Raw genomic sequence first — 27,296 nt, forward strand, 5'->3', positions numbered from 1 at the left:
CATCCTGTACACTCGGAGGAGGCAGAAAATTGTCTACTTTATTACTGAAGACATCAAGTTTACCCCTGTACAACTATATTGGTTTGCCTAAAGATAAACCATAACCTTTGTTTGTGGCCAGGGTGCTGCTTGCTGCATCTTTGCGAGCTATGGTGCCTAAATGAGGCAAAATCCCATGTATTTTAGCTAGTAAGGCATATAGATGTTTTAAAGGATGGTCAGTGATTCATAACTGTAGAGTTTCTCCAAATTCAACCCAAAATGCCACTTTTAATGACTAGAGTAGTTTCACAATTATTCACTCCCCTTCATGACAAGCATGTTTAATACTTAGTAGAGCCCCATTGACTGTTTTGCCCTGCTGAAAACGTGATTCATAAACAGGCACCAGCTTTCTCACAAAGAACGCAATGTTTTCTCTTAGGATTTCCTGATTACTTGATTGAATCCATCTTAATCTCTACACATAACAGGATTCAAGCACCAGTGAAACAAAGAAGACCCAGAGAATCCATGAGCCACCTCCATGCTTCACTGTAGGCAGAGTGTTCTTTTCAGCATAAGCTTCATTCTTCCTCCAACATACTGCTGATTCATAGAAGACCCAGAGAATCCCTGAGCTACTTCCATGCTTCACTGTAGGCAGTGTGTTCTTTACAGCATAAGCTTTTTTCTTCCTCCTACATACTGCTGATTCAGAGAAGACCCACAGTATCCCTGAGTCACTCCCATGTTTCACTATAGACAAGGTGTTCTTTTTAGCATAAGCTTTTTTCTTCCTCCTACATACTGCTGATTCAGAACCCTGAAAAACTTCAGTCTTGTTTCATTGCCCTATAGAACCTCAATAATTCTTTGGTTTTCTGCATATTTTTTTAAGCATATTAGAGCAGGCTTTTCATGCTTTTGATTCAGAAGAGGTGCACACTTTGAGTGTTAGGCATGGAGACCTTCAGTGTTTAGTATTTGCTTAAATGCTTAGTCAGATGCCAGCGATTTTTCTTGCATGTAAAAATCAGTCTGAGTTACATCAGTGTTTTTTTTATCAGAGTATTATCTGAGTTTAGTTTATTATGCATTGCTTATGGAGTGCTGTCATATTCCACAGCACTTTACATACATTATGATCACTGTCCCCATTGGAACTCACAATCTAAAGTCCCTTTTAGTATCTTTGAAGTGTGGGAGGAAACAAGAGTACCCAGCAGAAACAAACACAAACACTGGGGGAACATATAAGCTCTTTGCAGATGTTGTCCTTGGTGGGATGTGAACCCAGGACCCCAGTGTTGCAAAGCGCCGTTGTTAGTTTGGTTGGTTTGCCTATTTTTGCTATCAGAGGTTGGTCAGTTTCATCAGCTTTTCTCAGTGGTACCCGTGAAAATCGTGCGAGAAAAACTGACGTCTGAGCCCTTACTGTGTATACTGAGGCCTCATTGTCTCTTGCCACCCATTCTTGCAGCAGGTCTTTTGCAGTCCTTCGAGGGTTTTTTGACTACCTGCCTCCCAGGAATCTGGTGACAGCCGGCGGTAGCTTCCTCTGTCTGCCACGTCTAGCTAGTGTAGCCAGTTTTTTTATACTTTGAACTTTGCTTCCGATTGTATCTCTAGGAACATCTACCGTAATCCATTTTGTATCGTTTATATCCTGTTCCTTGTTTGTGCTCGGCAGGAGGCTAAAAATCCCTCAGGAACGGTGCCAGAAGCTGGTGTCTGGCGAGGCATCATGTCTGCAGCCAAAGTGTCTCTACTAAGTATGAAGCCATTTATCATTAAGGAGTTGAGTAATTTTATGTTGAGTTTGGAAGAACCACTTGTTACAATACTCACGTTGAGCGATTTACGTTGTTCTTGATTGATTTATTGCAGTTTTTAAATCTTTGTAATAAATAGTGATGAGCAAGCAATACCGTGCTCGTAACAAGCAGTTGGATGCTCAGATGGGCGCGACTCGAGTACCGAGTATGGTGGAAGTCAATCAGAAACGCTAACATTATTGGGGAAAATCTTTCGGAATTAATCAAATATTTTCAGCATGATAAAACGTGTTTGTAATTATTTTCTTATTTTAAGACAAGACATTGGAATACCAAATGGTCGTCTGCCACCCAGCAGTGTCATTGGCCTGCCGGCGCTTCATAGGACTGTTTGCTGCATTCACACAGTTGTGTACTGCTATGCCATTACTGATCCGCGTTTCTCCATCTGCAGTCATCTATGGAATGTGAGCCGGGGATTTATAGACTGGCTCCCTTATATACACGGGGGAGGAGGGGGCGCCTCTATGAGGACTGTACTTCTGCTCTATGAGCAGTCGGCACTGGATCAGGGTCATATCATAGTTGTAAATCGCGTTAGGCTACTTTCACACATCCGGTTTGAGCCCTGCGGCTCAATCCGGCTGTGAAAACTATGCAACGGATGCGGTGAAAACACCGCATCCTTTGCATAAGTTTTTACATGCGGCCGGTCCGGTTTTTTCCGGTTGCGGCATGCTACTGAGCATGCGCAGTGGAAAATACCGCATGCGGCGACCGGATGCGGGTTTTTCCGCATCGCGCCGCATCCGGCCTCCATAGGGATGCATTGAAAAATGCGCCGCAGCGGCCGGATGCGGCGCGATGCGGTGTTTTTTGCCGGAGCAAAAAACGTTGCAGGGAACGTTCGATCCGGCCGCCGCATCGGCTACATCTGCCGCATGCGGCAAAAACCGGACCGAACGCAAGCCCCTGCGGCACAATGCGGCACTAATGTAAGTCAATGCAAAAAAACCCGCAATCGGCGTTACAAAAGCCGGTTGCGGTTTTTATGCACAACGCCGTATTGTGCCGCAGAGCAAAAATCCGGATGTGTGAAAGTACCCTTACCCAACTCTGACAACATGGAACTTTAGTGTCAGCATCCTAATATCTGGCTTTCCGACCAACAAAACGTTTATTTCTGGGACACAGCATATGTATGTGAGTGCTCCCAGCAGCAGGGTGCCCCTGTAGGTTTAGGGGTTTATTTTGTTTTTATTTTATTGGCTTTTTTCTGTCCTTCTAGGTCAATGTTTGTTGATTTTTTTTTTTCCCTCTTTAACTTCATGAAAGAAGATCCCATAATGACCTTAAGCTCTGGACCCCTGCCAAACAACTTGGCATATCTCAATATCCTGAAGGGCTTAAAGGGAATCTGTCAACTCATTCCTGTGTGTGTTATAAGTACACTAGTGAATCCATGTCATTAGTAACCAAATAAGCTGCTATATTGCAGAGAAATCCACTTTTGAAGTACTATGCAAATGAGGCTGGAAGTGCTGTTGTTGGAACAGAGCCCCTCAGCTGTCTGCCTGCTTAATTATCAGCCTAACTCCGCCCTTCGCTGTTTGCCTGCTTAATTGGCAGCCTGACTCCGCCCTCCGCTGTCTGCCAGCATCGTTCTCAGCTTGACTCCGCCCTCCGCTGTCTGCCAGCATCGTTCTCGGCCTGACTCCGCCGTCTGCCAGCATCGTTCTCGGCCTCCCTCCGCCGTGTGCCAGCATCGTTCTCTGCCTCCCTCCGCCGGCATCGTTCTCGGCCTGACTCCGCCCTCCGCCGGCATCGTTCTCGGCCTGACTCCGCCGGCATCGTTCTCGGCCTGACTCCGCCCTCCGCCGGCATCGTTCTCGGCCTGACTCCGCCCTCCGCCGGCATCGTTCTCGGCCTGACTCCGCCCTCCGCCGGCATCGTTCTCGGCCTGACTCCGCCCTCCGCCGGCATCGTTCTCGGCCTGACTCCGCCCTCCGCCGGCATCGTTCTCGGCCTGACTCCGCCCTCCGCCGGCATCGTTCTCGGCCTGACTCCGCCCTCCGCCGGCATCGTTCTCGGCCTGACTCCGCCCTCCGCCGGCATCGTTCTCGGCCTGACTCCGCCCTCCGCCGGCATCGTTCTCGGCCTGACTCCGCCCTCCGCCGGCATCGTTCTCGGCCTGACTCCGCCCTCCGCCATTGAGTGTTAGAGTTTTTACCTCAGTATTTGTAAGCAGCAAACAGTGCACCACCATCGTTGGAAATGCACCGATGCAAAGCTGAATATCTACTGTCTTCATTTTAGTTAGGGTTGTACAATAATGGACATATATAATATGTATATAATATGTCCATTAGCTGAACATCTATGATCTAGGGTCCCTCTAATATGTATGATGTGTATGAGCACAGATTGTGCCCCTGGTTCGGTAAGCAGCTCTGGTTTTCTGGAATTTATGGCTTTACTAGAATATTTTTTTCTCAGTAAGCAATCCTGTAAAAGCTGTTCAAGGTCCAGAATTTGAGCATATTGTTTGCAGACCTTGGTCATCCCGTAGCTAGAATATTAATGTTTTACCAATTGCTGTTTTAAGTTCTTGACATTGCACAACATATAGATGACTTCTTTATTGCTGAACCTGTGTAACCTGATACAGTGGTTCACTATCCACATGCTGTTCCACTGATTAATATAAGTATATATTACAGTATTTTCATGTTGAGTAGAAATGTATGTATTATAATTTTGCCAAAGCCACTATGTGATTTATAGGAGATGCTAACTTTAGGGTCACACAACCTTATTTCCTCTCATTTGAGAAAGTCAGTTTGTGTTTGATGTGTCGGGGAGTGTGTGGTGTGTGTTGGGGAGTGTGTGTGTGTGTGTGTGTGTGTGTGTGTGGAGGAGTGTATGTGGTGTGTGTCGGGAAGTGTGTGTGTTGTGGTGTTGGAGTATATGTGTGTGTGTGTGTGTGTGTGTGTGTGTGGTGTGTCGGGGAGTGTGTGTGTGTGTGGTGTGTCGGGGAGTGTGTGTGTGTGTGGTGTGTCGGGGGGTGTGTGTGTGTGTGTGTGGTGTGTCGGGGAGTGTGTGTGTGTGGTGTGTCGGGGAGTGTGTGTGTGTGGTGTGTCGGGGAGTGTGTGTGTGTGTGTGGTGTGTCGGGGAGTGTGTGTGTGTGTGTGTGGTGTGTCGGGGAGTGTGTGTGTGTGGTGTGTGTCAGGGAGTGTGTGTGTGTGGTGTGTCGAGGTGTGTGTGTGTGTGTGTGGTGTGTCGGGGAGTGTGTGTGTGGTGTGTCGGGGAGTATGTGTCAGGGAGTGCCTGTGTTGGTGGTGTGTGTTGTTGGAGTGTATGATGTGGGGGGTCAGTGTGTGTGAGGTCGGAGTTTGATAAGTCTTGTGCTTTCCATTCTTTAAAGCGGTTGTTAGAAACTAAAGGGTAATTTCTTAATTTCATTACTCTAACCACTTTTTTTTAATCTCCATGTATTTAAAATTCCCGATCGTTCCTTCTCAACTCTAATGCGGGCGTCACACGAGGAGATCTATCGAGGCGATAGGTCGTCGGGGTCTCTGTTTTCGTGACGCACATCCGGCTTCGTTGGCGACGTTGTCCCGTGTGATACCTAAGAGCGATCGCAAATCGGTGACAAATCGTGTATCGTGTACTCGTCGTTTATTTTTAAAAAATCGTTTATTTTTCTTTGCGCCGGTTGTTTATCGTACCCGGGGTAGCACACATCGCACTGTGTGACACCCCGGGAACGATGAACACAGCTTACCTGCGTCCCGCGGCTCCCGCCGGCTATGAGGAAGGAAGGAGGTGGGCGGGATGTTTACGTCCCGCCCATCTCCACCCCTCCGCTTCTATTGGCCGGCCGCTGTGTGACGTCGCTGTGACGCCGAATGTTCCACCCCCTTCAGAAAGTGGATGTTCGCCGCCCACAGCGAGGTCGCTCAGCAGGTAAGTACGTGTGACGGGGGTTAAACGACTTTATGCGACACGGGCAGCGATTTGCCCGTGACGCACAAACGACAGGGGCGTGTACGATCGCGCATGCGATCGCACGATAGATCGCATCGTGTGACGCCCGCATAACTTTCTGTTCCTTTATGTATTTTTTTTTTCTATACTTCCAATGATGTTTTTGAGTTTCACATCATGCACAGGAGATTATTAAACCGGATATCATCAGGGTTGTGGCGCTGCGGCCTCTGTTCCAACTGTTATCACAAACCTGAAACACATCAGCATTGGTGACATCTGTTTTGAGGGTTGGGATAGTCCCTGCTCTTCTGAGCATGTGTCTATCGTCAATCCTGACACATGCTCAGTATGTGCTTCCCACTCCCTCTGCCCTATGCTCCCTTTGAATATGCAGTGACCTTTCCTTTCGCCTGCGCATTACAGTACTGTGCTCTGCCTTCAGCTGGGCAGATGAAAGTACGTACAGTGCTGGCCAAAAGTATTGGCACCCCTGAATTTCTGTCAGATAATACTCAGTTTCTTCTTGAAAATGATTGCAATCACAAATTCTTTGGTATTATTATCTTCATTTATTTTGCTTGCAATGAAAAAACACAAAAGAGAATGAAACAAAAAATTAAATCATTGATCATTTCACACAAAACTCCAAAAATGGGCCAGACAAAAGTATTGGCACCCTAAGGGCCGCTTTACACACTACAATATATCTTACGATGTGTCGGCGGGGTCACGTCGTAAGTGACGCACATCCGGCATCGTAAGGTACATTGTAGTGTGTAACAGCTACATGCGATTGGGAATGAACGGTAAAACGTTCATCGCACGCACGTCGTTCATTCCTCATGAATTGAACGTCAGGTTGTTCAACGTACCCGGGGTAGCACACATCGCAGTGTGTGACAGCACGGGAACGATGAACAGATCTAACCTGCGTCCTGCGGCTCCCGACCAGCAATGCGGAAGGAAGGAGGTGGGCGAGATGTTTACGTCCCGCTCATCTCCGCCCCTCCACTTCTATTATTATGGGGAGATAAGGTATGCACACCAGTGACTATGTAAGGGGAATACATGAAATAGCAGAAACTGCTGTGTGAATACTGACTTGAAAAATCCAATAGCTATATGTGAGAATGAAATGTGAAAAATGGAATCTGCATTACTGCCATGAATATATGAATAAAGAGAAATTTAGCTACTGAATTGATCAATGCAATAGAGCCCCAACACTACGCCAAAGTATTTCTCTACGTTGGGGTCCCTAGCTTGTGTGTGTCCTCTCATGCAGTTAAAAAACCTACCGTATATGGGAAGCTGAGACCCAGGCTATTTATGCGTATGATATGGATTGGCAATAGGTGTGGTTGGGGAGGGGTCACAAACGAAAAAATACTAACAAATAGGAATAACGTTTGGAACACCATTCTAAGTCCGAACTGGGTGCAAAAACCTAAAACCTCCACTTCTATTGGCCGGCTGCCGCGTGACGTCATTGTGACGCCTAACGTCCCTCCCACTCCAGGAAGTGGACGTTCGCCGCCCACATCGAGGTTGTATGGACGGATAAGTACGTGTGACGGGGGTTAATCGTTTGTGCGGCACATTCAACAAAATTGAACGTGCCACACATACGATGGGGGCGGTTACGATCGCATACGATATCATATGCAGAATCGTAACATGTAAAGCAAGCATTAGCCTAATACTTGGTTGCACAACCTTTAGCCAAAATAACTGCGAACAACCGCTTCCGGTAACAATGAGTTTCTTACAATGCTCTGCTGGAATTTTAGACCATTCTTCTTTGGCAAACTGCTCCAGGTCTTTGAGATTTGAAGGGTGCCTTCTCCAAACTGCTAGTTTGAGATCTCTCCACAGGTGTTCTATGGGATTCAGGTCTGGACTCATTGCTGGCCACTTTAGTAGTCTCCAGTGCTTTCTCTCAAACCATTTTCTAGTGCTTTTTGAAGTGTGTTTTGGGTCATTGTCCTGCTGGGAGACCCATGACCTCTGAGGGAGACCCAGCTTTCTCACACTGGGCCCTACATGATGCTGCAAAATTTGTTGGTAGTCTTCATACTTTATAATGCCATGCACACGGTCAACAGTCCAGTGCCAAAGGCAGCAAAGCAACCCCAAAACGTCAGGAAACCTCCGCCATGTTTGAGTGTAGGGACTGTGTTCTTTTCTTTGCCTCTTTTTTTTCCTGTAAACTCTGTTGATGGCTTTTCCCAAAAAGCTCTACTTTTGTCTCATCTGACCAGAAAACATTCTTCCAAAACGTTTTAGGCTTTCTCAGGTAAGTTTTGGCAAACTCCAGCCTGGCTTTTTTATGTCTCTGGGTAAGAAGTGGGGTCTTCATGGGTATCCTACCATACAGACCCTTTTCATTCAGACGCCGATGGATAGTACGGGTTGACACTGTTGTACCCTCGGACTGCAGGACAGCTTGAACTTGTTTGGATGTTAGTCGAGGTTCTTTATCCACCATCCGCACAATCTTGCGTTGATATCTCTTGTCAATTTTTCTTTTTCTTCCACATTTACGGAGGTTAGCCACAGTGCCATGGGCTTTAAACTTCTTGATGACACTGCGCACCGTAGACACAGGAACTTTCAGGTCTTTGGAGATGGACTTATAGTCTTGAGATTGCTCATGCTTCCTCACAATTTGGATTCTCAGGTCCTCAGACAGTTCTTTGGTCTTCTTTCTTTTTTCCATGCTCAATGTGGTACACACAAGGACACAGGACAGAGGTTGAGTCAACTTTAATCCATGTCAACTGGCTGCAAGTGTGATTTAGTTATTGCCAACACCTGTTAGGTGCCACAGGTAAGTTACAGGTGCTGTTAATTACACAAATTAGAGAAGCATCACATGATTTTTCAAACAGTGCCAATACTTTTGTCCACCCCCTTTTTTATGTTTGGTGTGGAATTGTATCCAATTTGGTTTTATGACAATTTTTTTTTTTTTCTTGAAGACAAATTAAATGAAGATAATACCAAAGAATTTGTGATTGCAATCATTTTCAGGAAGAAACCGAGTATTATCTGACAGAATTTCAGGGGTGCCAATACTTTTGGCCAGCACTGTAGGAGCGCTATGAAGGCCTCTGTGTGAATGACTTAGGACGCGTCATGCACACGGGGCTGGGCAGGAGGACGACTATCCCACAAGATGGAGGAGGTGCCGAACCGAAAGCAGTGACACCCATTGGACCTGACTGCCCCACAGGTTAGTATAATAAAGGTGTTTTTTACATTCTACACAGCGGCCTAGGCTCTTATATACAGTTTTCTAGAATGTTGTATATAAGAGCTCACTGGGTGTGGCCGCAGCCTATAATGGAAAAGCCTGGTTACAGGTTCCCTTTAAGTTACAGAGGGAACAGGAGTGAATTATTAATTGAAGTATAAGGCGAAATATATGGTACTTTTCTATTGTAAGACGCACTTTTGTTCCCCAAAGTTTTGGGGGAAAGTAGGGGGTGCATCTTATAAACCGAATATACGGGGGGTATACATATATATATATATATATATATATATATATATATATATATATATATATATATATATATATATATATATATATATATATATATATATATATATATATATATATATATATATATATATATATATATATATATATATATATATATATATAATACTGCAGGGTCCGCTCTGGAGCGGTGCTGGGGGCAGGTGAAAGTTGCGGGCAGCAGCGTTAGATCTCCTGGTCCCGCTCATATAATATGCACAGCCGCTGTCCATCAGCGTGGTGCTGAAACTGCATCGCGCTGATGGGCTGGGGCAGCAGGGCATATTATATCTGCCTGTGCTCCCTTTGATTGCACATAATCCCCCTTCCTGTGTTAGATGTGGCCCCCATACTGCTGCCCATAGTGAAATAAAAAAAGCTTTACTTACCTCCAGCGCTGATCTCCCGGTCTCCTGCTGCTGTTGTCTGTGATAAGGCACGCAGAGATGATATCACTCTGCCGTGCCGATCACATGACCGGCAGCAAGAACCAGGAAGTGGAGGAAGCCGGAGCTAAACCCCACGGAGGGAGACATAGGGATTACAGCGCTGAGAAGGTAAGGGAAGAGTATTTTATTTTATTATGGGCAGCAGTATGGGGGGCATATCTAACACAGGGGAGATGTGCCATCTATAGTGGCCATGGGCAGCAGTATGGGGGCCATATCAAACACAGGGGAGATGTGCCATCTATAGTGGCCATGGGCAGCAGTATGGGGGCCATATCAAACACAGGGGAAGTGTGCCATCTATAGGGGCCATGGGCAGCACAGGGAGACGTGTCTCAGCACAAGGGGGCTATATTCAATATAAGGGGGCCATATCCAGATTAAGGGGGCCTAATTTTAGGATGGGGGCTATGAGGGACATATATCCTATATGATTTGTTAGACGGACACTGGCATTATAAGATGAACCCCATTTAACATTAAAAAAAAAAAATTCTCTTTTTCTTCACCAAATTTGGGGGTGCGTCTTATAATCAGGTGCGTCTTATAAAGTGAAAAATCCGGTAATTAATTTAGAAGTAGACATTAAGGATGAAAATTCACTTTTGATTCCGGACGATCTCTTTAATAGACATACTGATTTTAAATTATGAAGACTCATCTGCAATTGGATCAAAGTAACACATACTGTAATTGGTTTTTTTTTCCTCTTTGCACAAGCCAAGGATCCATGTGGAAAATCGCATGTGTGAATTGGCTCGTTGACTTTAAAATTGCTCACACTGACAGTAATCGTATGTGAATATTGTGTGAATAGGCTCTAAATATAGGAAATAAAAAAAAACAATTTATGTCCTGGAGTTATCAACAACACAGAGCTTCTACTATATTGTGCTGTAATTTTTTTTATTTGTATTTTTTTCAATTCTCCTTTGCGCTGTTTACTGATTTTGCAATGTTCTCGTCTTGTACATAAACACTGGCAGATTTGTTGATCTGCTCTGTAAGACTGTCTTTGGATCGTGTCCATGTTTTTCTATTAGCTGGAGCACTTAGACAAATGTAAACCATGCATTGTTGATTTATGAGAGCTCCAGGTGCGCCTCGGACTGCGGTCTAGTGGGCACGTGTGACGACCACTGCACTGACTACTAAGGCCTCATTCACACGTCCGTTATTAAACACGTATGTGACACTATCAGTGTATGGTGTGTGTATCCGTTTTTACCGTCAGTGTCATCAGTGTTTTTCACTGATGGATAGAAAAATAAATGACAAAGCACATTGCAGTGTTAAACATGGATGCCATCCGTGTGCTGTTGTATTTATTACAGAACCATAGACTTGAATTGGCGCATTTTCATTTGTGCTGGTGGAAAAAATGGACATGTGAATAGCACCAACTAGGTAACCTATTGTATTTGTGAAAGAAATAGGTTTGCTGTATCTGCGCAATGTTAGTCTTTATTTCTCTAGTCCCTTCCACGACAGCATAGGAGGTTGTCTCTCCACGCCCTAATTGGGACAGGAAGTACAAGAGGTTTAAAAGGACCCTCCCACCTCCCATAGCCAGTGTCTTTCCTGTCCCCATGGGGCATGGAGAGTTTTTTTCTTTTTCTCCTATGCTGTGGTGGCCGGCGAACTACAGTATAAAATTTTTTTTTTTTTTTTTTTTCTTCTTCCCCTATTACCTTAAGCCGGGCAGTATCGGTCGGGCCTTCGCCGCTCCTCCCTTGCTGTTCCCTCACACTGTGGGGGACCGCTGCTCCAGCCTTCCGGAACTCCTCTGGGGTGATGCAGGCTGTGGAGCTCCCCGGCCGGCGTCCTCCCTGAGCCGCCGGCCGCTTCCTGCATGCACGCTGCTGGAGCGATCCGGAAGTGCTCCCGGGGGCGGGACTTCCGGTCTAGCGAACTTCCGGTTGAGCACTTCCGGTCGCGGAGGCAGCGTGGAGGACACGCCGACACTGACTCGGCCTGTCCGGGACCGGATGCAGGAGGCGGGGAACGTTAGCCGTCACTGGGGGGGCAGGCCCTTCTGCATAAGGGCTGCCGTGAAGACGTCGGATTCATGGTAAGAGATTCGACCGTGCTCCCTGTCATGTCTTCCCCTGCAGCTGCATCTGCAGAGCCCAGTGTGCCCCCTGCTACTGTAAGTACGGAGGGGGATGGTCCCTCAGGTATAGGTCTCAGGCAAATGATTTATGGCTCTCTGGTCTGTGTTTTCTAGGAGGACAAGGCCACTAAGAAAGTTGACAGAAATGAAAAGTCAGAGAAGTCTGAGAAGTCAGAGAAGGCTGACAAGTCCGATAAGCCGGATAGACCTGACAGATTTGAAAAGATTAAAAAATGTCCTGTCTGTATAAGGAAGCTCCCTGCAGTATGGGACAAGAAGCTTTGCCAACAATGTATGGACCAGATTATTAGGGCCGAACAACCGTCCCTGATAGACGAGTTGCGGTCCATGATGAAACAGGAGATTCAGGCCTCACTGGCCTCCCTCCCTGCTCCTGGCCCTGCTCCTGGCCCCTCTTCTCCAAAGAAGAGGAAACTCCAGTCAGCCCCGTCTGATCATGAGGACGCTGATTCCGCCTCAGAGGGTCCCGAATTCCCTCTGGGAGGTCTGACCAGTCCTTTCTGTTTCCCTCAGAAGATTTGGGGGATCTTATTGGGGCAGTTCGGAGCACTATGGGGTTAGAGGAAGTGCAGTCTCTTCCCTCAATCCAGGATGAAATGTTTGCTGGCCTGAAAACAGTCAAACAATTAGGATTTCCGGTTCATGCCAATGTTCTGGATATCGTCTCTCAGGAATGGGAATTTCCTGAGAGGCGGGTACGGAGTGACCCTAGACGCAGGTTTCCTCTAGAACCTTCTGGATTACATTGGGAGGTCCCAAAAGTAGATGTTCAGGTGGCTAGGGTGGGGTTAGACCAGTTGGAGGCTCATATTTCTCAAGGTACCCCTCGAGAGGAATTACTGGAATCCCTTCCCTTGCTTAGGAAGGCTACCAGTTTTTTGGCAGATACCTCGGTGGAATCTGTCCGCCTGGCGGCCAGGACCTCGGTTCTATCTAACTCTGCCAGACGTGCCCTCTGGCTTAAGGCCTGGAGTGGAGACTCCACCTCCAAAATAAGGCTTTGCTTCCTTCCGTTTAAAGGGGATTTGGTGTTTGGGCCTGCCCTAGATGATATTCTGGACAAGGCGACGGATCGTAAGGCCTTGCCTGATCCTAGACCCACCAGGAAGCGGTCCTTTCGTCCCTCGATGCTTCAGGCCTCCCAGCCCAGAGGGAAAGGGAAGGCAGGCCGGTGGAGCTATCCTAAGGGTAGAGGGAGAAACATCCTTATCCCTCCCCATCAACAACGTCCTCAGCAGGACAAACAGTGACTCGGCTCGGGTGGGGGGACGACTCTCGGCGTTTCTCCCCCAGTGACGGTCCATAACCACCTGCCAATGGGTTCTGAAGATCGTCTCGGAGGGTCTCCTAATAGAATTCATCTCCCCCCCCTCTTCCGGGTCTCCGAGTCACTGCTCTGGCGTCGCAGGTTTCACAGGCTCTCTTATACACAAAGATTCTAGAGCTAATGCACTCGGGGGTCGTTTCCCCAGTCCCGAGTCAGGAAGAAGGGATGGGACACTACTCCCGTCTCTTCCTTGTCAAAAAGCCGTCTGGCGACGTTCGGATAATAATCAATTTAAAGCGTCTCAACCGTCAGGTCAGGTACCGGCGGTTCAAGATGGAGTCAGTAAAATCAGCTATCCCCCCTGATAGGTCTACATCACCAGATGGCCTCTATAGACTTGAAGGACGCCTACTTCCATGTGCCCGTCCATCCGGGTCACAGGCAATACCTCAGGTTTGCGGTTCTACACGGGGAGGAGGTGCTTCATTTCCAATTCAATGTGCTTCCCTTCGGGATCTCCTCGGCTCCAAGGATCTTTTCAAAGATCATGGCAGAGGTGGTCGCCTTCATACGATTGCAGGGTATCTGTCTGGTTCCATATTTGGACGACTTTCTTCTCATGGCTCCCTCTGCTCCAACCCTCCGGAGCCATGTGGAAAAGTCTTTAGGGATCCTTCGGTCCCTGGGATGGATTCCCAATCTCAAGAAATCACAGTTAAACCCCTCCTCCACTCGGCAGTTTCTCGGAGTGCTGCTGGACTCCGACCAACAGGCATCTTTTCTCCCGGAGGGCCACAGGGTAGCTCTGTTAGCCAAAATATCAAAACTTCGCAGGCAGGCTCGCCCGACGCTTCGAGCGGCTATGTCGGCTCTGGGTTCTATGACATCCTGTATTCCCTCAGTCAGGTGGGCTCAGGCCCATTCTCGGTGTCTCCAGGATCATATCCTGGCGCATTGGGACAGACTCCCGTCATCCCTAAACAGACGGTTTCGCCTCTCGGGGCCCGTCTCCTCATCCCTTCTCTGGTGGCTGCGGCCCAACAACCTGCAGGTGGGGGTTGCCTGGACTCAGGCACCCCTAGTTACACTAACCAAAGATGCCAGCCTGCGAGGATGGGGTGCTATGGTGGCAAACTCCCCATTTCAGGGGGTCTGGAGTCCTTATGTCAGCTCCCAATCCTCCAACTACCGGGAGCTCAGGGCAGTCAGGGAAGCCCTCCTTGCGGCTCAGGATCTCGTCCGGGACTCTCACGTCCTGGTATACTCAGACAATGTCACAACAGTGGCACATCTCCGCCATCAGGGCAGTACACACTCAGGCGCCCTGAAGTCAGTGTCCTCCCGGATCTTTCAATGGGCGGAACAATCACTGCTGTCCCTTTCTGCAGTGCATCTCAAGGGCTCACTAAATCTTCAGGCAGATTTCCTGAGTCGTCGGGATGTTCATCCGGGGGAATGGAGTCTGGATCAGGCGGTGTTCTGCTCTCTGGTGGCACGGTGGGGTGCTCCGGAAGTGGACCTCTTTGCTTCAGCAGGAAATCGCAAGGTCGCAACATTTTTCTCCCTGAACCCTCGGGGCAAGGCGTTGGGGGTGGACGCCTTCTGCCATGACTGGTCCTTTTGCCTCGCCTATGCTTTCCCCCCTCTTCCTCTTCTCGCACGGACCCTGAGGAAGATCAGAGACGATGGGGTCACAACTATCCTGGTAGCCCCACTGTGGCCTCGGAGGAGTTGGTTCAGTCTGATCATGTCTCTCGGGATAGACGGTCCGGTCCTCTTGGGTTCAGACCCCAGTTTACTATCCCAGGGTCCGATTTTCCATCCGGATCCCCAGAACCTCAAATTGGCTGCCTGGCTTCTGAGGCCCGGGCACTAAAGGCCCAAGGACTATCTGACAAAGTTGTGGCTACCCTACAGAAGAACCGTAAACCAGTGACTAATAGTATTTACAACAAAATCTGGAAGAGATTTTCCTCCTGGTGTGGTTCTCGGCCTCCGGACCCACTCCGGCCTAATGTTGAGCAGATTCTAGACTTCCTCCAGAGTGGATTGGACTTAGGCCTTCGGCCTAGCACCCTGAGCACTCAGTGCTGTCTTTGACACGGCTCTGGCGGATCATCGCTGGATTCGCCGGTTCTTTGTATCCGCTAGTAGGCTCTGTCCACGTCAGCGGGTCGTGACGCCTTGCTGGGATCTCAATGTGGTCCTTACCGGACTTTCTCAGTCACCTTTTGAGCCACTGTCGTCCTGTACCATTCGTTCTCTTTCTCACAAGACTGCCTTTCTTGTGGCTATTACGTCTGCTCGTAGAGTCGGGGAACTTCAGGCTTTGTCTATTCGGGAGCCTTACCTGACCGTCAGAGATGACAGCATTGTTTTTCAGCTGGATCCTTCCTTCCTTCCCAAGGTGGTTTCGGATTTTCACCGTTCTCAGTCCATCATCCTACCTTCCTTCTGTCAGCATCCCCGGACTCCGGGTGAGGAAGTGTTTCATTCTTTGGACGTTCGTCGGACTGTGTTGCACTACCTGGAGGTTACTGCATCTTGGCGCCTTGATCATAACCTGTTTATCCAGCCCTTTGGTCGAAATAAGGGCAGGAAGGTGGCTAAGAGTACCGTCGCCAACTGGATTGTGCGGGCAATTAGAGACGCCTACCTCGCTCAGCATCTCTCTCCACCTACCGGATTTACGGCGCACCAGGGCTACCTCTGTCTCCTGGGCTGAACGGGCAGGGGCTTCTCCTGAGCAGATCTGCAAGGCGGCTACGTGGTCTTCCCTACATACTTTCACGAAGCATTATCGTTTGGATCTGGATTCCAACAGGGATTTGGCTTTTGGCAGGAAGGTCCTGCAGGCTGTGGTCCCCCCTAGGTATCAATTCTTTGGTATTCCTCCTACGCTGTCGTGGAAGGGACTAGAGAAATAAGAATTCCCTCCCTTTTTTGTATTCATATGTTCCTGGATATGTTGTACTTCTCATATGCTATGGGTTCTTTGTAAGACACTGGCTATGGGAGGTAGGAGGGTCCTTTTAAACCTCTTGTACTTCCTGTCCCAATTAGGGCGTGGAGAGACAACCTCCTATGCTGTCGTGGAAGGTCCTAGAAACCGAATTAACGGTAAGAATAATTCTTATTTTTAATGATTTTTCACGTTCTTTGTCAAAGTGCCCATCAGAACACATTCTCCGGGCTCTGATAAATTCACCCACTGGAAGTTTTGTTTTTTGTTTTGTTTTTTTTTACATGCGCAGGGTGATGGCTAGTTGCATGAAGAATGGAATTACTACTTATTGGTTTTCTATACATAGTATCAATACATGAATATCTGAGCGGCAATGCCCTGCACATGAAGTAAGAGACATGACTATACTACATTTTTAATTGTAGGTATTTGCTAATATTCTAATATTCTTATTATTATTATTATACCTATTACATATTGGCATAGGATCTTGGAGATGGGAATACCCCTTTAAGGAAGGTGGAGAAAGCCAACATAGAACAAGAATCAGGGTCAACAGACCAGATGAACAACAAGTCGTCTATAGATCTACCATACCAGATGATATAGTAGATTGATGAAAAGGATTAGATGGTAAATCTAGTACTGTCTCCTCCCACCAAGCAATATATAAATTTGCAAGAAATGGAGAGAATCCAGCATAGAGCAACATTGAATCGGCAAGTAACATTTCTTGTCAAAAGAAAAAATTGATTGTTAATAAAAGAAAGGAATATCTAATATAAAATTGATTAGTGGATCTGAAAATTGTCTATATTTATGTAGATAAAATTATATAGTCTTCCTGAGATTGGACATACTGTTACGTCCTATTTTGCTGTGCGTTACCGCAAATCAACGCACATGTACTTCATGGTGATTGTGCGGTCGCAGAAGCTGTGTCCACTCAATAACCCCTGGGAGCTTGGCTTATATGACAGCTTTGATACCCAGCTGTCAGAATCAGGACTGTCCCTGGCTGTTTAACTCCCAAAATGCTGTGATCAATAACGATAGCAGCATTTAGGAGGTGGGAGAGGGTGTGTGCTCCCTCTCCAACCCAATGGAGACATGATCATTGGGTCCCAATCATTAACCCCAAATCAAATGACAACCTCTGGGTTATCTGTCTACGGTGGTCTCTCTGTCATTGTAATACGGTCAGGTATAATGTATTGCAATGTTGATGCATTTCAGTACATTATACCTGGGATCAGACTAATGAAATGTAATCTCCCATATAGGGACTAAGTAATAAAAGTGGAAAAAATTGTAAATGTTATTAAAAAAAATGGAAAAAAATACCAATAAATATGTGTTCTATGTAAAAACAAAAATACACATTTTTGGTATCACCGCCTCTGGAACAACCCAATCTATAAAACTGTCACACTAATGGGTGTGAAGGGGTAACTTCAGTGAACAGTAAAAAAAAAATAAACGTAGCAAAAACTGTCTGCATCATATAGCTATCAGAGTGGCATAAAACACGATCAAAAGGTCATATATAGTGGGTACGGAAAGTATTCAGACCCCTTTCAATTTTTCATTCTTTGTTTCATTGCATTCCATTTGCATTCCATTTGGTAAATTTAAAAAAGTTCATTTTTTTCTCATTAATTTACACTCTGCACCCCATCTTGAAAAAAAAAACACAAATGTTGAAATTTTTGCAAATTTATTAAGCAACAAAAACTGAAATATTACATGGTCATAAGTATTCAGACCCTTTGTTCAGTATTGATTAGAAGTACCCTTTTGAGCCAGTACAGCCATGAGTCTTCTTGGGAATGATGCAACAAGTTTTTCCACCCCTAGATTTGGGGATCCTCTGCCATTCTTTCTTGCAGATCCTCTTCAGTTCTGTCAGTTTGGATGGTGAACGTTGGTGGAAAGCCATTTTCAAGTCCCTCCAGAGATGCTCAATTGGGTTTAGGTCAGGGCCTGGCTGGGTCAGTGAAGAATGGTCACAGAGTTGTTCTGAAGCCACTCCTGTTATTTTAGCTGTGTGCTTAGGGTCATTGTCTTGTTGGAAGGTGAACCTTCAGCCAAGTCTGAGGTCCAGAGCACTCTGGAAGAGGTTTTATTCCAGAATATCTCTGTACTTGGCTGCATTCATCTTTCCTTCAATCGCAACCAGTCATCCTGTCCCTGCAGCTTAAAAACACCCCATAGCATGATGCTGCCTCCACCATGTTTCACTGTTGGGGTTGTATTGGGCTGGTGATGAGCAGTGCCTAGTTTTCACCACACATACCGCTTGGAACTTTTTGGTGATAATTCTAACTTCATCTGATCAGACCAGAGAATCTTATTTCCCATAGTCTGGGAGTCCTTCATGTGTTTTTTTGCAAACTCTCTATGTAGACTTTCATATGTCTTACACTGAGAAGAGGCTTCCGTTGGGCCACTCTGCCATAAAAGGTCGACTGGTAGAGGGTTGCAGTGATAGTTGACTTTGTGGAACTTTCTCCCATCTTCCTACTGCATCTCTAGAGCTCAGCCACAGTGATCTTGGGGTTCCTCTTTACCTCTCTCACCAAGGCTCTTCTCCCATGATTGCCCAGTTTAGCTAGACTTCCAGGTCTAGGAAGAGCTCTGGTGGTCCCAAACTTTTTCCATTTAAGGATTATGGAGGGCACTGTGCTCTGAGGAACCTTGAGTACTGCAGAAATTCTTTTGTAACCTTGGCCAGATCTGTACCTTGCCACAATTCTTTTCTCTGAGCTCCTTGGACAGTTCCTATGACCTCATGATTGTCATTTGGTCTGACATGCACTGTGAGCTTTGAGGTCTTATACAGACAGGTGTGTTCCTTTCCAAATCAAGTCTTCTAAAGGGTGCTTTACATGCTGCGACATCGCTAACAATATATCGTCGGGGTCACATCGTTAGTGATGCACATCCGGCGTTGTTAGCGACATCGCAGCGTGTGACACCTAGGAGCGACGATCAACGATCTCAAAAAACGTCAAAAGATCGTTGACACGTAGCTCCTTTTCAAAATATCGTTGGTGGTTGATGCTGCAGGTTGTTCATCGTTCCTTTGGCATCACCTATCGCTATGTGTGACACAGCAGGAACGACGAACATCTCCTTACCTGCGTCCACCGGCAATGAGGAAGGAAGGAGGTGGGCGGGATATTCCGCCTGCTCATCTCCGCCCCTCCGCTTCTATTGGACGCCTGCCGTGTGATGTCCCCTTAGATAGGAGGCAGTTCGCCTGCCACAGCAACGTCGCAAGGAAGGTAAGTCCGTGTGACGGGTGTAAGCGATGTTGTGCGCCACGGGCAGCGATTTGCCCTTGACGCACAACCGACGGGGGCGAGATCACAGCGTGTAAAGTACCCTTTAGTTTATGTACACATTGCTGGACTCCAATGAAGGAGTAGAACCATCTCAAGGAGGATCACAAGGAATTGGACAGCATGTGACTTAAATGAGTGTCTGAGCAAATGGTCTGAATACTTATGACCATGTGATATTTCAGTTTTTCTTGTTTAATAAATTTGCATAAATTTCTACTTTTTTTTTTTTTTTTAAATCTGTCAAGATGGGGTGCAGAGTTCACATTAATGAGAAATAAAATGAACTGTTTTTGAATTTACCAAATGGCTGCAATGACAGAGTGAAAAATTTAATGGGGTCTGAATACTTTGCATACCCACTGTATAAATAACAGTGAAAACCTTGTCCAACAAAAAACAAGCTGCCATACAGCTCAGTCAGCAAACAAATAAAATAATATTTATATAGCGCTGTTAATTCCACAGCGCTTTACATACATTGGCAACACTGTCCCCATTGGGGCTCACAATCTAGGTTCCCTATCTGTATGTTTTTGCAGTGTGGGAGGAAACCGGAGTACCCGGAGGAAACCCACGCATACACGGGGAGAACATACAAACTCCTTGCAGATGGTGTCCTTGGTGTGATTTGAACCCAGGACCCCAGCGCTGCAAGACTGCAGTGCTATAAAAAAATCTATAGCTTTCAGAATACAATTGTTTTTATTGTGTAAAAGTGGCAAAATATAAAAACTATGGTAATGTGATATTGCTGTAATCTTACTGACCTAAAGAAGCTATGATCATTTTTATGAGTCTGTGAACAGCGTAAAAATAAACAAAAAAACCCAAACTATTCCTGAATTGCTGTTTCTTCTTTATCTGCCTTACAAAAAGTGGAATAGAACTCAACTCATCCCGCAAAAGAACAATTCCTCCCCATAAAAAAAGAGAAATTCAGCAAATTTGTGACCCAAATTCAAATGTTAGAACTATGTATGGGAACTACAATGTACTGGGCCCTACAAGGACTTATGTGCAATTTTTAATTTTGCAACATTCACTGCATTTGATTCCATGGGTGTTTTCCAGAGACAAAATCGTCACTACATCTATAGATGAATTTCCAGAGGGGTGTAATTTCCAAAATGTGGTTACTTGACGGGATTTCTTCTGTTCTAGCACTCCGGGGCTCTGCAAATGGAGTCCACAAACTATATTAGGAAAATCTGTGCTCCAAGAGTCAAATCGCGCTTCTTCGTCTCCCAAGCCTAGTAGGGCATAAAAATTGAAAGTTTAAAAATTGCAAAATTTTCACAATTTTTGCTAAAATTCCAATATTTTCACAAACGTAAAAAATTTAGACCTAAATTTACCACTATGATTAAATACAGTCTCAGAGTCACTGGGATCTGTTGAAGCGCTCGAGAATTATAACCACATGATTTGACGCTGGTCTGAATTATAAAACTTGGCTGTGTCGGGAAAGTGGAAACAGGCTTCGGCGTGTCATGTGGGATGTCAGAATGAGATGACATCAGTTCTGCTGGTCTGATCATGTTCTCCATAATTTTGTAGCAACTGTTTCGCATCTTTTATGACTGCCAGTCTGTAATACAAAAGCTTGTTGGAGATTGTCCAGGCATATTGATAGATGCTCAGTTAAAGGAGTATTCCCATCTCCAAGATCCCATCCCAATATGTAGTAGGCATAATAATAATGTTAGCAAATCCCTCCAAGTAGAAATATAGTATAGTTCTCCTGATGCCTCATATATAGAGAATTGCAGCTTAGGTATCCTTTGTTACAACCACAAGAAAATAATTGTCATTATATGAGTGGACGTAACTGTGCTGCCCCCGCGACAGCCGACTGGCTGCTCGGATCCGGATCCGCAGTGGCTTGAGGGGTCTCCAGACCGAGACAGGGTCGCGCAGCCTCTCGAAAATAAAAAGTGGTTTTTGAAGGGGTGGATTGGAGAGTGTTCGTGATGCCACCTATGGGTCGTGGTAAAATAGGATACCACCGCTGCTGCGTTTAGGAGAGAGGGAGAGCGCCCGGAAGTGATGGGATGGCAGCTGGTGATGTTAACTCCTCCGTGGGCAGGGGAAGGTGTCCCGGGGTTCGGTGCTGGCAGGCTGGGGACCCGTTTGAAGCAAAGGGGCACAACATACTCACACAGTCCAGAGACGCTGACACCAGGTAAACCAAAGTCTTGAACGCCCTGCAGCTTTTAGTTCGAACACGCTTGGTTCATTCCCTTTTGGCGTTGCTGGTTGGTCTGAAGCCTTGTCCCTTGGCACTGTGTTTACACTTGGTGTATCCCTTTCGCCTTAAAGTACTCGGGTCCCGCTCACCTGCGTCGCTAGCAGAGTGAGCTTGCTCTCAGGGTTCACGCTTGGGATTTTCTGGACGGTTTTGGGAAGTCCTATCCCTCTCGTTGCGCTAGTACCCTGATTGGAGCGGGTGGAGAGCGGTTCATGAAGATTCCGTCCTCGTCTGGTGAATTACTAGGCTGCATAAAGCTACTTCCCAGCCCAGGGTCCGCGTACCCTGTCGTGCCCTGGCCCCTGCCCGGTTGTAGCACAAGGCCGCCGAACTGCCCTCCTTGGCAGTACCGTGCTCCTTGCCACTACCCCCTGTGACCGGGTTTCCAGCTCCTTCTAGGCCAGGCCAACATCTGGCACCAGGGACGGGTACAGGAGCCCAGCTCCGCAGCATGACCTTTCCTGTCACTGACACTCTCTGACTACAACTGACATGTCTGGCCCTCCTTCTATCATCCCTCCATCTGGGCGGCCCTATTCCCCTCAGGCTGCCCAATGGGTGTCTAGTGGGTGTGGTGCAGAGTATTCCTCAGGATTTGTGTATACCTGTTCTTAGCAACACCAAAGGGACCGGGCCCGTAACCAAGGAGGAGCGGGTACCATGCTGAAGGGCAGATTGCTCGGCATTCTTGTGATGACCTGATAGGCCAGGGCGTCATATAAAGATGGATACTTAAGCTGCAATGCCCTGCACATTAGGTAAGAGACTTGGCTATATCAGAAGAACTATACTACATTTCTAATTGGAGGTATTTACGTATATTATTATTTAATACACCAACTACATATTGGGACAGGATCTTGGAGATGGGAATATCTCTTTAATGAATAACTGCCGACAACTATTGGGCATAAAGGTGGAGGAAAACAATCCTTACGCACTTTAGGAAGAGCATAAAAAACAGGACACATTGGTGTATCTGACAAAAAATATTCCTGCTCCTTTTTGGTAATAAAACCCTGGATAAATCCCTCTTCAAGCCATATTTGAAGAAACCCCATCGAACAGCATGTTAATTTGTGGGACAACATGCTGTCAAGGATGACTACTGAGCCACAGCTGTCTGCGGGTCGCACAAAAATATTGGGATTGTCCCTCTGTAATTAATTGGCTTGCTATAGTTCCAGACTTACGCTAGAGGCCACTTCATATTCAGTGGCAAAGAGTTCTCTAAGCTCTTTTTCTAGAATGTACTGAACATTGTCCATTGCAGGCACCCTGGATTGTATGGGTTAGGATCATTGAAACTGGGCGGTTTTATCCAAAACTCGGGAATTGCAGTTATCATCATCTGTTATCATCATGATCTGTCAAGACTGTTGAACTGGGATGAAACTCCTTCAATAAATTATTAGTAATATTGTAAAATTATTAGTTGATAAATTCTAACTACCATTTAATTAGCCCTCTTGAAAAAAGTGTCATTTGACACTTAAAGGGTTATTCCCATCTCCAAGATCCAATCTCAATAGTGAGTAGGTGCGTGTAATATTAGCAATTCCCTCCAATTAGAAATGAAGTATAGTACTCCTGTTTTAGCCACTCTTCTGCAGAACATTGCAGCTTAGGTATTAATAGTTTTGACCACTAGCAACTACCTGTCACTATATTCGTGGCTGTAACCATGGATATGTAAACTGCAATGACCTGCACATGAGGTAAGAGACATGGCTATATCAGGAGAAATATACTACATTTCTAATTGGAACTATTAGCTAATATTATTATTATTTTTTATTATTATTATTATTATTACACCTACTACATATTGGGATAGGATCTTAGAGATGGGAATAACCCTTTAAAGAAGGTTGAGAAAGCCCACATAGAACAAGAATCAGGGTCAACAGACCGGATGAACAACAAGTCGTCTATATATCTACCATACCAGATGATATTGTAGATGGAGGAAAAGCAATCTTGCAATTTGGCAAAAGGGTTTTCTAAGTCCTGACGTTTCTACGCCTGAAGAATGTTGTTAATCATTAAACATGAACAGTCGCTTAGTATATCTTTCCATTCATTGATGAAATCCGCATCAAAAGCCGTAGTCCATGTTTTCTTGATTTTGGGGCCTCTAGGGAACATTTTTTAACCACATACTGTTGTAATGTTGTACAATCCCACCATGCACATAATTTTTGTAACAATTTTTCCAAATCCCAAAAAAGACACTTGAGTGATATAGAAGTAATATTGTCTCCAAAACTGTCATAAAAAAAGTGCAGAAAAACTTTGGATAAACGAGTATTATATTCCATGGGTAGAAAAAAGGAGGACGCAATATCAGTAGCTTGTGATCATGTAATATACGGTACCAATAATCAAATCATGAATGTGAGAGAATTATAGTTGACAAAATAAAAAAAATGAAAAATCTGGTCCCAAAAAACAAAAGCTTGATGTGTCAGATCAAGTGAATAAAAAGGAGGACTTGTATCACCTCACCCAAGTGGGAAAGGCTTAAATTGGGGTGCAGTGCACAGAAGCATCGGACCGGTCAGAACAAAGAAGGATAAACCAGCAACCGCAGAAAAAAATGATTTCATAACAAAGTAAAAAATACTTGAAAGATACTGGATCTACGCATTTCGAGCTATCATAGCTTTTAGTCTTGACTAGGTGCATTAACCAGGAATGAAGATTTTTTTTTTTTAATTTTTTTCTTTTACAGGCGAGTACATACAAAGTAGGCCTCAAAAACTGGGCAAATGGCATAATGAATTGGGTGAAAACAAAAAAAGGTGCAAAACTAGGGAAAAAACTGTCATAAAGGCAATTATGACCTTTGTGTGGACATCCCTGAAAATAATAGTTTTTTGAGAAAAAAAAAATCCAGAACTCTGCAAGAAAGTGTGATTTTAAAGGGAATAGTAATCTGACTGGATTGAGATTCTCCTTAAAATCACATTTTTTTAAATAGTGCCGGATTTTTTCTGATTTGACTTTTGGACTGGTAGGGCCACCGTACTTTATACAGTGACGTACCATATATTCCAATTCTATAATAAAATTGGATGGATCTACTTGTGTCTGGTTTCAGTTGTGCTGTATATTAAAACCGCCTTCACAATAAGAATAATGATGCCCTACTCCCCAGGTTGCGGCATGTTTTCCTGGAGATCTCGTAACCGTTGGAATCACTGCAAGGTGCTGATTACGGAACTAGGAAACTTCAATTCTCCCTCCCAGTAATTATAGATTTCCGTCGAGATTTTCCCAAATGGTTACTATAGTAACAATGTAATAGCTCATCTGAAAAGCTGTCACGGTGATTTAGAGTATTTCAGCTTTTCCAGTGCGTTGCTTTGCTCTTTCTACATTGCCACCCACCAATATCTCTGTTTCCATGACAACTGCTGAAAAATATACGGTATATAAAAAAAAATAATAAAAAATTATCCTGAACATGCCCCATGTCTCCATGTAAAGCTTGCCTCACGTGCAAACAGCTGAAGGCAAAACCTCAGATTAGCGTCCTGTTGCGCTGCTGTGGAGACCACTGTTTTCTTTCTACAAATGCTCTAGGTGTAGATGTATTTCCAAATTCTGAAATAGGCAACAATCACTATACGGTAATTTTAAGGGTTTTTTTTTTCTTATTTTTATAAAAGATTGAAATTAGTTTGCCACAGTTTTCTGATAACTTCCGGGCATTGTTACATGCATCCTTGGTAGATACAGTACCTTGTGAAAGTATTTGGCCCCCTTGAATTTTTCAACCTTTTTCCCACATTTCAGGCTTCAAACATAAAGATAAAAATGTTAATGTTATGGTGACGAATCAACAACAAGTGGGACACAATTGTGAAGTTGAACGAAATTTATTGCTTATTTTAAACCTTTGTAAGACAGAATAAACTGAAAATTGAAGCGGCAATATTATTTGTCCCCTTTACTTTCAGTGCAGCAAACTCACTCCAGAAGTTCATTGAGGATCTCTGAATGATCCAATGTTGTCCTAAATGACTGTTGATGATAAATATAAGTCACCTGTGTGTAATCAAGTCTCTGTATAAATGCACTTGCTCTGTGATAGTCTCTGTTCTGTTTAAAGTGCAGATAGCATCATGAAGACCAAGGAACACAACAGGCAGGTCAGTGATACTGTTGTGGAGAAGTTTAAAGCCGGATTTGGTTACAAAAAGATTTCCACAACTTTAAACATTCCAAGAAGCACTATGCAAACAATCATATTGAAATGGAAGGAGTATCATATCACTGCAAATCTACCAAGACCCGGCTGTCCCTCAAAAATTTCATCTCAAACAAGGAAAAGACTGATGAAAGATGCAGCCAAGAGGCCCATGATCACTCCGGATGAACTGCAGAGATCTACAGCTGAGGTGGGAGAGTCTGTCCATAGGACAACAATCAGATCAGTTGTACACTGCACAAATCTGGCCTTTATGGAAGAGCGTCAAGAAGAGAGACATTTCTCAAAGATATCCATAAAAAGTGTTGTTTAACCCCTTTACGACCGCCGATACGCCTTTTAACGGCGGCATATTAGGGTACTTTTTCCGATCCGCCGCTTTTTAACGGCGGTCGGAAAAAAGGGTCTAGCGCCCCCCAGAGTCGGAAAATTTCCGGGGTCTCAGCTGCCGGGGGTAGCTGAGACCCTGGAGATCATGATTCTGGCCGGTTTTTCCGGTCCCCGCTCACCTGATGACCGGTATACACCGTATACCGATGATCAGGTTACAGTAAATGACCGCGCCGGTAAAAAATGATTTATCTCCCATCTGGCATGATCAAACATGCCAGATGGGAGATAAATCTTTTTCCCGGTTCCCTCCGGTCCCCTCGGTATCCCCAAAGTGCCCCCCCCCGACCCCCAACCCCCTCCCGAAATTCCAAGATGGCCGCGCGCACCGGCGATCACAGCAGCGCGCCGGCCGCATTTCCCCCTTTCCTATGGTTTCTGTCGCATGTGCCATCACACATGCGACAGAAACCTGCTCCCCAGGCCCTGCCGGGTCCCCCCCTATCCCCCCCGGTGTCCCCCGGTGTCATACATACCTGTCGGAGCCCTGATCCCCCGCGGCCCCCTCCTCCGGCTCCTTCTCAGCAGACGCCGGTCACATGTGCAGAGCGCAGCTGTCAGCTTCCTGTGTTCAGGACGCTGGCTGCTGCTGCTGCACGGAGTCTGCAGCTGTGACCCGGGGAGAGTGGGTGCAGATTCTTTGCACCCACTCTCCTGAAATGGAGGGTCTGCCCTCCTAGAAAATGGGGGATACGTTCCCTGAACGTGTCCCCCATATTCTAGAAGGTCCAGAGTCGACGTGGGACGTCCAAATGGATTACAGCGGATTTTCTTTTCTTTTCTTTTCAATAAATTGGTCAATCAGGGAATGTTTTGGGGAGTGTTTTTTCAAATAAATTTTTTTTTGTTGTCAATTTTTTTTTTATTACTGTCAATTAGTTATGTCGGGTATCTGATAGACGCCGTGACATAACTAATTGCTGGGCTTGATGCCAGGTGACATTACACACCTGGTATCAACCCCATTTATTACCCCGTTAGCCAAC

The 27,296-nt window shown here is 45.6% G+C and overlaps 1 protein-coding gene across 2 annotated transcripts in view; it reads left to right on the forward strand.

Annotated features, from left to right (window-relative positions):
* The window catches only part of LOC142245289 (4-aminobutyrate aminotransferase, mitochondrial-like), a 192,724-nt gene that overhangs the window by 15,876 nt on the left and 149,552 nt on the right, over positions 1 to 27,296 (forward strand). The window contains exon 1 of one of the 2 annotated variants that reach the window (XM_075317900.1): positions 16,246 to 16,264. The exons of the other annotated variant lie outside the window; for it this stretch is intronic. The gene's annotated coding sequence lies outside the window, so the exon portion shown is untranslated. Of the gene's footprint in view, positions 1 to 16,245; positions 16,265 to 27,296 lie in introns of those variants that run through there. 2 annotated transcript variants of the gene reach the window in all.

The sequence above is a fragment of the Anomaloglossus baeobatrachus genome, chromosome 7 (assembly GCF_048569485.1).
Source record: "Anomaloglossus baeobatrachus isolate aAnoBae1 chromosome 7, aAnoBae1.hap1, whole genome shotgun sequence".
NCBI lineage: Eukaryota > Metazoa > Chordata > Amphibia > Anura > Aromobatidae > Anomaloglossus > Anomaloglossus baeobatrachus.